The 12,500-nt window shown below is 49.2% G+C and overlaps 1 protein-coding gene across 2 annotated transcripts in view; it reads left to right on the forward strand.

Annotated features, from left to right (window-relative positions):
- Positions 1 to 12,500, forward strand: part of hdac7a (histone deacetylase 7a) — a 62,370-nt gene that overhangs the window by 11,259 nt on the left and 38,611 nt on the right. The window contains exons 1-2 of one of the 2 annotated variants that reach the window (XM_080015185.1): positions 5,595 to 5,672; positions 6,969 to 7,038. The gene's annotated coding sequence lies outside the window, so the exon portion shown is untranslated. Of the gene's footprint in view, positions 1 to 5,594; positions 5,673 to 6,968; positions 7,039 to 12,500 lie in introns of those variants that run through there. The other variant, XM_080015184.1, reaches the window with a different exon arrangement.

Below are 12,500 nucleotides of genomic sequence, written 5' to 3' on the forward strand. Positions count from 1 at the left end.
GATGCTTTGAACAGTAAAGTGGAGATTATAACACGCTGAATGAATGTCAGCACTTTAGAGGAATTTAGGGACACAGAGAGATAATATTCACACAAGGGCACATTTTGTAACAGGCAGGTATATTTATATATAATGATGTCATATTGTGCAGGTGACCACATCCTGGTCCTGTAGCACCGACGTTGACCCACAAGCTTTATAGACTCGTAACTGTGTTATGTCACTATGTTATGTAAGTTACTTATATGTCACATGGAAAGGTTTGGCCCTCAATGTACAGATACTGAGATGGTTAGATAGATAGATAGATAGATAGATAGATGGATAGATAGATAGATAGATAGATAGATAGATAGATGGATAGATAGATGGATAGATAGATAGATAGATGGATAGATGGATAGATAGATAGATAGATAGATGGATAGATAGATGGATAGATAGACAGATAGATGGATAGATGGATAGATGGATAGATGGATAGATAGATAGATAGATAATAGAAAAACAATATGAATAGAACAGTATTCACACAGTATTGCAAAAAGTTGAGAATACTGGTGAGCGAACATACACACACACACTCACACACATACACACACACACACACACACACACACATACATGTGCACACAAAGACATGCAGACACACACACACACACTCAGAAACACACACACACACACACACACACACGCACACACACACACACACACAAACACGCACACACACACACACAGACACACCCTCACACACACACACACATACACGCAAACACATACACACACACACACACACACACAAACACGCACACACCCTCACACACACACACATACACGCAAACACATACACACACACACACACAAACACGCACACACACACACCCTCACACACACACACATACACGCAAACACATACACACACACACACACACACACACGCACACACACACACACACACACACACGTGCAAACAAAGTCACACGCTCACAACGCGTACAGACGGCCACAAACAGGCGTCGTAGGCGAGCATGCGGCCAGCGACGCCCACACAGGCTTCCCGGTAGCCCTGCCGGGTTCCCTCCAGTCACAGCTTGCAGGGTAAAGGGCCTGCAGGCACGCCAGTTGGAGTTTCGTTATTGGTCTGAAAGCAAGCAGTCGACAGCGCAAATGGAAATGAGGGGACACGAAACTCAAAACAATAAAAGGTTTTGTTTTTTTTGACACTTTGAAATTCAAGCCTCGGCACATTTTCCTCGACTTAAAAGGAAACGGAAGACAATAGATCGCTCGATTGCTGCCTCCACAGGTCTGACACGCAATGATGACATTACATTTACATTACATTACATTACATTTAGCAGACGCTTTTATCCAAAGCGACTTACAATTGTTCAAACACTGACGGACGCAGCCATCAGGAGCAATTAGGGGTTAAGTGTCTTGCTCAAGGACACTACAGCATGCTAGCAGGAGGAGCCTGGGATTGAACCAGCAACCTTTGGATCACTAGACCACCAGCTCTACCTCCTGAGCTACCATCCCCAATCCCCAATGACACTTCGCTGCGGTACAGAATGAGCTAGTGCTGAATTTAATCCTCACTTTAGGACAAAAAAATAAATAATAATAATAATAATTGTGATTTGATCAGTGAACGTAGAATGGTGGACATCTGCAACGGCTACAAGAGCTGTCACTCACTCTCAAACAGCTGCAAAGGAAATGGGTTCTACAATTCTATGAACCGAGGGACGCAGTGTAAGAAACCTGTTTGCGTGTGCGTGTGTGTCTGTGTGTGTGTGCGTGTGCGTGTGTGTGTGTGCATGCATGCATGTGTGCCTGTGTGTGCAGGAAGTCATAAGTTGTGTTTCCTTCTGAAATGGGGCATGACTGTCCTACGTCGAATCAGATCATACACACACACACACACCCCCACACAGACCCCCCCCCCCACACACACACACACACAAACACACACACACACACACACACAAACATGCACGTACACACAGACACACACGCACAAACACACACACAGACGCACACCTTTGTTACGCATGTTATGCACGCGCATGGGCATACACACACACATACTGCGAGAACAGGTGTGTATGAACACAAATGTTTACAAATGATTGTTAACGTCCCTAATTGTAGGAAAACGTAACAAGTCTTTATATCAAGAGGTTTATTCGTCACATACATACATATACAGTACTTTCATACATACAGCATATGCAGTGAAATGTCAAATTGACGGAAATGTCAAATTGACGGAAATATTAATTGACGGATGGCAATACCAGTGACATTGTGTTTTCGAGAGGTTATATATTCTGCTAAGTAAACAGGAACACCATTTTAATGACAGCCAGCCACCACAGCCAGTGGATTTGGAGCTGACACGCCCACGTCAGCCAGGGGCACACAGACCTGACGTGACGGAGAGCCGCTTCTCTTCCCGCCGCAGCACCGTCGCCGGCGGTGTGACCCGAGCATAAGACTTCACGAGCTTTACTATGACAATGATCTATTATCTCCCTCGGAGCAGCACACACACATCCAATTAGGTGCTGAGGGCCCCCGACCCGCTTGCATAAAACATCTTTAATATTAAATATTTGCTCTGGAAATAAAGTTTGCTGATTTGAAGGAGCTTCCTATTCTATCTATTTTATTTCTATCTAATACTATCTATATCAAATGTTTGTCGTTATGCAGTTTAAAAGCCATATACGTATATAAGTGAAATCCATACAGTACGTACTGTACATATCATGATCAACACATAGACGATTCGGCACGTCCAAAAACGAAACCCGTTGAAGGAGCGCATGCATGAGCGTGTCGGAGGTGAATCCATCCGTTAAGGCAGCGGATCATCGGGGTCGAGTGGAAGGGAAAGAAGTCTGAAATTTGCTATTTGTAGAGTTGGGCCAAACAATGCGCGGCATTGTTTTCAAGGCCGACAGAAACTATTTCCAAACACCCACCCTCCATCCTCCTCCCCCTCAAGCATGCGCTCCTTCAACGGCTGCTCGCTGGACGCGGGGACCCTTACTATATTTGTTTCGGGCTCGCGTCAGGTCTTCCATATTAGCGCCGCGAGGAAAACACCGATGCCCATCTCGCGATACGCAGCCATGTTTGAGATGCCCCGAAGTGAGTCACAAACAAATGAAGGAACAATCACAATTTGGTTATGCCAGCGCGATAACAACAGCGGTAGTGTGGTGAGAGTGCATTTAAAAAAAACCTCCTTTCAAAGTCAAATTTGTTGTCGAGCAGAGCAAACAAAAGGGCGATTGTTAAACCTCTGAGCAATCTTTGCGGCCGTGCTTTACCCAAATCATGTTCCTTTATCCACTGGCCACCGATACATATGGGTGAAATTATTGTTTTGAGTCACCTGCAAACCCTGTGCGTTCAACATGAGAGGGGTTTCGTTGAAGTGTTAAATATTCAGGCGTCCCATATTACTCACGTAAGAAAGATTGCGTTCCAGTCTTCGAGGCAGACAACACGGTACGAAAAGGGTTTAGTCATAAACCGCACGGTCCGAGCCTCGCCGCGCAGTCGTTGCTCATGCTCAGCTGTGACGTGCGGCGCACAGTCTGCGGGGCGAGGGGGTGGCGCAATGGACTTGAAGTTACCTCATAATCACTTCTGTGTACTTACGAGATAAATATATATAATAATATAAAACAAATACTTATATTTTGACACGAGAAATACCTTTACAGAATGTTCAAAACGGTATTGTAGTATTGTGCTAGAATGCTGCGTTCCACTGAAACTCAGAAATGAGTAATACCGCGTTTGTTCCTTTTCCACTATATCGAGTAAGGGGGTCGGACATTTCTGATTTGTTCCGTCTCTCAACAGCATCAATTATACTAACTAACTAACTATACTACTAATGCTATTATGCTAACTAACTTGAAGTTGTTCTATTTAAACACAGTCAATATTCAACACAATTGAAGTTCACTTTCAGCTTGTGTGCAATTCAAGTATAATAGGTACGCAATTTGCTGTGTAATGTTTAGCAGACTTTAAATGTACCAACCAATGGCCTAAAATTTAAGTATACTTCAGTTTGCTGTTTCTACCCCACGGCCGGTGATTAACTGAACAACTTTGAGGGCAATCTTGGCAGACAAACAAAACAAAACAAACACGCTGTCGTCATTTTATAGGCAACTGATAGCCTACCATCGCCGCACCAGTTCACAAATGAAATCGCCTGGAACCTCTCTCAGTTCATTTTTCGATTTTCAAAGGGGAGCCATCAACGAAATGTTTCTAACCCCAGTTGGATAGACCCACGACCAATCGGAGAAACGGAATGTGTGACGTAGCGAAGAGAGTGACGGAGAACGCGTCCCCATCGCGCTTGTTTCGTTCCATAGGGAAACGGAGTAAAATGTAATAACCTACATCTTACATGAAAACACACTGTTTTGGCGTCCCGACCACGGGCGCCCCGTGGCTGGCGTACCATTAGAGAGGGAGCGATGGGGGGCGCAGAGCCCGTCCTGTGGGGCATTCCATTAAATATTCGGAGCTGAAGCCGGCACGCCCACCTCGCCAACGTTCTATTACCGTGATACCTGAAAGTGGGGGGGGACAAAAAAAAATCCCGTTGTCTGCCCTATGATGGCGCCCTGCTCAACGGCTCTCCTCAGTACAGTCATCGTATCGAACCCGCCCCATATGAGGTAAACGGCAGTGACCGGTTGTTGGCCCGACCCGGGCGAGGTCGCCTGGAAGTCGGTCCGAGCGGGAGGGGGGCCAGACGCATTCGGCGAGAGCAAATAAAACATGAGCTCGCAGATTAGACCATTTAACGTCACGTGGGCACTTAATAGGGAACCGATGCTTCCAGTCAACATTCAAGATACGTAATTTGTCACAGGCATCGTACATGGGAGTAAGTATAGTATGAGCAAGTATGATGCAAGGCGGCCACTCCAGATGCTGTGTGAGGAGTGGATAACATAATCTAAATTATAAATATCTAATTTTTTATAAACAAACAATCAAACAAACAAACAAATACATATGATAAAATATATTTATTAACATAAATATATAAAACAAGAAGCCGGGGGAAAAAAAAATAAAAAAATAAAAAAAGGCAAATTGGGAGCGTCAGCAGATGGAGCCACAGCGTACGAAGCCTTTTAAGCTCCGACGGTGCCGCGGGCAGTGAGACGCCGCCCGTGATTGGCTGAGCGGCTCGGCCAATGGGAGGAGCCCGCCAATATGCGGAAACAATAGCGGGGGGAGCGAGGAGGGAGGAAGGAGGGAGGAGGAGGAGGGAGGAGGAGGAGGGAGGGAGGAGGAGGAGGGAGGAGGGAGGGAGGGAGGGAGGGAGGGAGGGAGGGAGGGGGTCTATTTGCGGCGGTCCCGCCTCGCGCTATTTCAGTCCGAGGAGGCGAGGAGGGAGGGCGGGAGGGAGGGAGGAGCCAGCAGAGCCGCCCGCCAGGCTCCCAGCCCCGGTCACACCTCACCTCGGCAGTCTCTCGTCGCTCGGATGTTTGAAGGCTGCCTTCCTCCCCCTCCTCCTCCTCCTCCTCCTCCTCCTCCTCCTTCCTCCTCTCTAAAGTTTGGACGCTGGGATTTAACTTCCTCCTCCTCCTCCTCCTCCTCCTCCTCCTCCTCACAGGGTACGGTACGGACACACACCGCCATTACGCGAGCCGTGTTGTTGTTGTTGTTGTTGTTGTTGTTGTTGTTGTTGCTAATCAAATAAACGCTGTGTTTGCTTTTCAGGTGACCGCACTTGTGGGGTCTTCGCTCGGTAGGAAGTCCCCACCAGTACGGTGGCCGGTCGGGGTGCGTGTACGCGTGCGTGCGTGCGTGCGTGTGTGTGTGTGTGCGTGCGTGCGTCCTTCTAAACGCTGCCATGTTAAAAGTTACAATGCTGAGCAGATGTTCAACGGAGTTTAAGTAACACGCACACACACTCACACACACACACACACACAGGTACGGGGTCGTCTATGTCTCAACATTTCTGTCATCCAGAAAATACCCTTTCAAAAGCGGTATTAGTTGGGATTATGAACGTTCGAACACTACCACGGTGCTACAAGTTTGGAGCCGTGAGGGCACATCGGGAGGCGCGCACGCAACACGCGCGCGCACACGGACAGGTACCGTCGGCTGTAGGTGGTTAACACGTCAAAACGTCCGTCATCCAGGAAACACCTTTTTTTTCACGGTGCATTTGTTGCGAGTGTGGAGGTTTAGACGCTACCACAGCCGCACACGTTTGGAGTCACGTGGGTAGAATCAGGAGGTGCGCGCGCACAGATTGATGCTATAACTGTTTTATTAACGGGTGCAGAGTGAGGACATATTTAAGACACACGTTGCCGCGCTGACGGTCCGTTTAAGTCCATTTGTTCCGGCCGAGCCCATTTGACCATGTCACCATCCGCCCTCTGAGCATTTCTGTTTGTTTCTCCTTTACAGATGTCGAAGTGAGTTTGTGCGACTCGATGGCCTTTGCCCGATTGCTGCGGGGTTTTTTTTTTTTTTTTTGTAATTGTCAAGTTTGAAACGTTATCTCCGAAACCTGCCGGTGCCAGACGCAACGTTTGTGACGTCCCCCCCCCCCCCAAAAAAAAAAACACGCCGGTGAAATACTCAAATCCTCCCCGGGACACGGACTTGGAACCGTGTGTAACGCACGTTTCTTTGTTTGTTTACTTAATTATTCACGTAGGCTCCAGAAAACCCTCCGCCCGGGGAGGGCTCACTCGGCAGGCAGCCGTAACTCATAACCGCTTTTTAAAAAAAAAAAAAAAAAAAAAAAAGTTTTGTTTTTTAAATCAAAACGTTGCCGAACCGCATCGACGCCACGTACGGTTCTGTGCGAACGTCACGGGACGCGCTCACCACATCGACTTCTGTATTTTTAATCTTTTTTTTTTTTTTTTTTTCCTCTCCCTCCGCAGATGGAAGCAGTTCCTCGGGAGCAGTCGTAGAGAGAAGACGGACCGGACCGCACACGTTCTGCTGCGGCAGGTAGGGCCCCGAGGCGCCGCACCACCTCTGACCACAACGCCTCCGGCAAGAACAGGCGGAGGTTGGCGCGCCGCGTTGCGCCGGCGCTATTTTGGGTTTTTCTCTCGCTCCGGCGTTCGACCTGGAGGCCGGTGCCTCTGGAAAACCTCCTCGCGGAGGAATTGCGAGCGAAACCTTGAAAGTATCCCCGAACCCCGGGACTACATCTTGTCCTCTTTACAGGCTTTTTACAACGCACCCACACGCACACACACACACACACACACACACACACACACACACACACACACACACACACACACGTGCAGCCGGGCTCTGCTCTTAATTAGGTGACTGCGTTTTTTCCGACGCAAAGTGCGCAGAACGATTCAACTTGTCAGAATCTTGGAATTGCCCTCGCCAACTGCTACAACCAAGGTGCGGGCCGACCACGGCGCACCGGCGTAAGGTCTCCAGCCCGGAGAACGGAATCCGGGGAACGTTTTAATTTCTTCTTCTTCTTCTTCTTCTTTTTTTTTTTTTTTACGTTGTGTGTTTTTTTTTTTGTAAGAATGAGCGTGACGCATGCAAGACGCGTCAGGGTTGAAATTCTAAGGTATTCCAGGTGAAGACCGGGGCGTCCTGCACGGGAGGACGACCCGACGGCTTCACTTAAGTCCAGCTCTCGCTGATTCCGGTTCCTTATTATTATTACTATTACTATTTTTAGTTTTACTTCCATGAAAAACGTCAAAAACGGTCGAGATGAGTGTGAGTGAACACCGACTCGCCGCGTGAAGTGCCGGTGACAAAGCCACGGGCTTCGACGGGGGCCTCCAGCGCCGCTTCTCTGGAAGTGGAGATTAGCATTCTCCGATGTGAATGATGAATAGGTGGTGGTGGTGGTGGTGGTGGTGGTGTTGGTTGTGGTGGTGGTGGTGTGTATAAGCGCAGTGTGTGTGGGATTACAATGCGCAATGCTCTGAATGGCAGTTTCTGCTAGTCTGCTCACTCTGTGCCAGGCTCCAGTTACAGCATGGTGTGTGTGTGGGTGTGGGTGTGTGTGCGTCTGCGAGTGTGTGTGTGTGTGTGTGCGTCTGCCAGTGTGCACACATGCTCAAGTGCGACCGAAATGTGTTTTATGTGTGTCGGCCTTTGCCTTATGTGGGTTCGTGTATATGTAGTGTGTGTGTGCGTGTGCGTGTGACTGCCTGTCTGTGGAAAAACCCAGTGAGGTCATGGTCGTGTTGGTTGGGTCTGGTTACATGTGTGTTGTCCAGCCAGGCCGAGTGACACGGGCTCTCTCCTTTGTGCCCCTTCCACTCTTTCCCATCTCTCCCGGTCTCCCTCTATCTCTACATCTCGCTCGCCCGCCGTTTCTTTTTTCCAGTCTCTTCGTTCCCATTTTCTTTCTTTTCTTTTCTTTTTGCGCGCACACACACTTCCACGGTTCTTCCACTGCGCGCCGCCCTGATGCCGGGCATCCTAGGGGAGGAGGAGGGTTAGCAGTCTGAGGTTGTGCCCGACTGCGTTGAAACCTGCTCCACACATGAGACCCACAAACTTCAGTCGCCTCCGCTGACGCAAAGCTTGTTAAGCCGGAAACTCTCTGGGACGTAAAAAAAAAAAAGAGTCCAAAGAAACGGGGAAAAAAAAAAGTGTAAAGATTAAACCCGCTTTCTTTGGCCGCCGCCGCACGCTGGCACGTGACGCGGAGCTCAGAGACCTGCTGCGTTGAACCGAACGCCAGGATAAACCCCATGCCTTCTGGGCCAGGTGTGGGAGCTGCGTATCTGACCTGGAGTCCAGGTTGTCTTCAAGGCATTGGCCACAAGAAGACAAGACGATAATTGTTCATCCCGCTCTTCTTGGTTTCGCTGGAAGCCCTTTGGGGTCAGCTAACACAGGGCTACCGTTTTTCTTGGTCGGCTGGCGTCTGTGAGGGCTGAACCGGCACTCATGTCGGTATGTCACCGTTGAGCGAGTATCCCCGTGACCAAAAATTCTGATACCGAGCTCTGTATCAAATGTGTTGATGCGCAATTCTTTCAACTCGGTAGACGTTTCCATCTTCAAGGTTGCTTTATCGATTCAAAAAATTTTTTTTTTTCTGATTATCATTGCTTCAAACACTACAACAGTGATTCAGTTAAAAAACAATACCATTTAACATTTTTTTTGAAGGACTTTTCAGCTCAAAGTGTTCGGTCACAGCTTGGTACCTGTGTCGCTGTCCGTCAGTCCTCAGAACAAGGGACTTGCCAACTCATAGCAGAGTTCAAAAAATCCGACTGAGTTGACTTGATCGCAGAAAATTGTGGCAGCTTTTCTGGCCGTAATACATTTTCCAATTGAATTTGCGCTCACAGATGCTCCGGGAGGGGCCTTGAGTTTGCTCTGGCGGAAGGGCTCCTCTGCATCCATTATTTTGTCATGTGCTGTTGCCAGTTTGTGCGTTAGTTCCACTGTTTTGGCTGCAGTCACTTCTTCCTCCGTGTGTGTGTGTGTGTGTGTGTGTGTGTGTGTGTGTGTGTGTGCGTGTGTGTGCGTGCGTGCGTGTGCGGATCCTTTCGCCTTAGCTTGTGGAAAAGAGAAGCCGAAACTGAGAGAGAGGAGAGAACGCAGGAAAGGAAAGCTGAAAGTCAACCAGTCGAATCATCAGTCGACACCCGTCAGTCGCCTGAGACTTTTCAAGTTGAGCAGTGTTTTGTTTATTTTTTATTTTCTTTGGGGGGGGGGGGGATTCTGCGCATTACGCATGGAGGGGGGGCCTTCGGGGCGCAGTCTACGCCCTCGTCTCCTTGTGCGTGTGTGAGAGGCTGGCAGAGGAAGCTGGCCCCGCCCCCCTCGCGCATATCTCCATATATCCGGCGATGGATAATAATAAATAATAATAAAATGCAAAAATGCTTTTTAGACTAATATCTTAAATTAATTGCAAGTTGTACTTGGGTTGTATCACATAAATAAAAAGAAAATACATTTTCTTAATTTCTCTAATGCTGTTTACAGTACCTGTAACGTCGGAGCTTATCGATACTACGGTCTTTAAACATTAAGCGCCGGGGTCTGTTTGATAGTTGAATATTCACATTGAACAGATTTTAGGTTGGATACAGCCCTTGAATTTCGATACACATTCTACACGTGCGCTTGTCGTTGGCTTGGGACGGTGCGAAGCGAGGCGGGCGGGAGCGGAGAAATGAAAGGGATGCGACGGAGAGGGGGCAACGCCTTTCAACCGAGTACGATACTTGGCAATATTTGATTTTTATCTTCGGCGACTTTCTGTGGACAATTCTTCAGGAGGGACCCGTCCGGCCCTCATTCGAGTATGAAACCGTCAATGATTCATCTGTGGGCGGTCGCAGGGGTTGCAGGGCAGAAGTGGTGTAGCGGTGGTGGCGGGCAAGAGTAGCGAGTGTTGGTTGCTTTGGAGCTTTACACCATCTGCAGACACAGGCGGTTCCAGGGCGAGCGGCGGCGACCGGTGGTTACAGCAGAGAATTCTATTTCTGAACCCCGGGAAATAAATGGCCCGATTGTCCTGCCTCTAGGTGCGTGAAATCACTTGATACCGCAGGGGTAATGTTATACCCTGTAACCCCACCCCCGGGGGCCCTGGGGCTGATTCCGTGTGTCTACGCGCTCATACGTGCGCGTGTGTTTACAAGTTCGCTGTAAAAAAACGTGCACGTGAAAAAGAGAGAGAGACAGGGCGAGAGAGAGTGGTGGGGGTACTGTGGCCTGGGTTAACACTGACCTTTTAGATTATAGCACTGTGTCAGATCGATTAGCATTGGATTAACCTGCTAGCTGCTCCCACGTACACTCGGCCGCCTGTTACTGCTCTTTTTATTGGTATCCATCAACAGCCTCTTGCCCCCTCTGGACATCTCTCTCTCTCTCTCTCTCCCTCTCCCTCGCTCTGTCTCTCGCCCCGGCCATCTTTCCCAGTTATCAGACAGTTTAGCGTCGGCAACCGGCAGATTAGGCCCATGTCAATGTTTTTGTCCTGTGTGTTTATGTACGATGGCGACCCCTACCCCCGCATCCACTGCATCCGCTCCGCTGACGGCAAAAAGTTTTCAAGGTTAGCGCTGACGGCCCGTTTTCCAAGCTGGCACCCCCCAGGGGAAGGACAGAGTCGCCCGCGGCGCAGCCGTGGAACGATGCGTAACCCGGAGCAAAACGCGTGCGTTGGAAACCGACGGGGTCCTGCTGATGTAATGTTTTCGTTTGGCCTTTGTTTTTTCTCGGCTATTTCGAGGAGGGGAAAAAAAAATGCTTCCTAAGTGTTGGCTTCGAAAGAAAATACGTTGGTAGTTTGTGAGGCGTTCAATTAGCCTGTGGCGGTTCTGCCACCGGCCCTCGCTTCGCACCGGGTAAACATTATAATCATGCTGTGTGCCCCCCCCCCCCCCCCCCACCCTGCGCTTTAGTCCCGCGTTCGCGTTCCGACCCGGGCACGGACGGCTGCTCATCTCGGGTTCATTCGGGTAACTGGGATACTAACCCCGGATCCAGATAACCCCACCTTAGCAGAAGGTAAGGGTATTGCCTCTCGTCTGTTGGACTTTTTGTCCCTCCCTCTCCCTCTCCCTCTCTCTCTCTCTCTCTGTATAATGAGCGGTAGAGTGCATTGAATGATCGTGTGTAGTTGTTCAACATAAAGTAGAGGATGAGAGGGACACATGGAATGTTTATAGAAGGAAGGCGTGTGTGTGCGCGCACCAATATTGAGCAGATAAGTTTCAGTTTGTGTGACTGTGCTTGAACTCTGTGTTTCTGTTTTTTTTGTGTGTGTGTGTGTGTGTGACTGTGTCTGTGTGTGCGCGTGCGTGCATACTTGCGTGCATCTCCATGTTGGGGCCCAAGTGCCTCGCAGGAATGTTAATGTCCTCCTCGCTTTGTTGGCCGACGCGAACACGGGCAGAGTGTGACTGTGCATATTCATGAGGACCCCCCCCCCCCCCCCCGAGAGAGAGAGAGAGAGAGAGAGAGAGAGAGAGAGAGAGAGAGAGAGAGAGAGAGAGAGAGAGAGAGAGAGAGAGAGAGAGAGAGAGAGAGAGAGAGAGAGAGAGAGAGAGAGAGAGAGAGAGAGAGAGAGAGAGAGAGAGAGAGAGAGAGAGAGAGAAGCCAGTGATGTGTCATTATGCTTCATATTTGTGCGCTGGCGTCTTCACATGAGGCCTCTCATCGAGAGCCTCGTTGATCCCAGAGTTATTTATGGTAAAAGTTACATGAGTGCCACATCTCGTCCTTCTGCGGGGGCCCCTGCTCCCTCGTTTCTAATTCGGTCAGATGGGCGTGTGGATAAGATTGGGGAAAAAAGATGAAACACAACGCGCTATTGAGAAATTCTCCGTGGGGCGCTTGATCGTCTGGGGGCCTCGTTGATGAGTTTGGCCAGAAGTGGCGGCGTGGATGGATCCGCGTGGGCTGACGTGGCGCTATCTCGTCCTCTCCTTTATCAGCGACGG

Source organism: Zeus faber, assembly GCF_960531495.2.
Source record: "Zeus faber genome assembly, chromosome: 15".
NCBI lineage: Eukaryota > Metazoa > Chordata > Actinopteri > Zeiformes > Zeidae > Zeus > Zeus faber.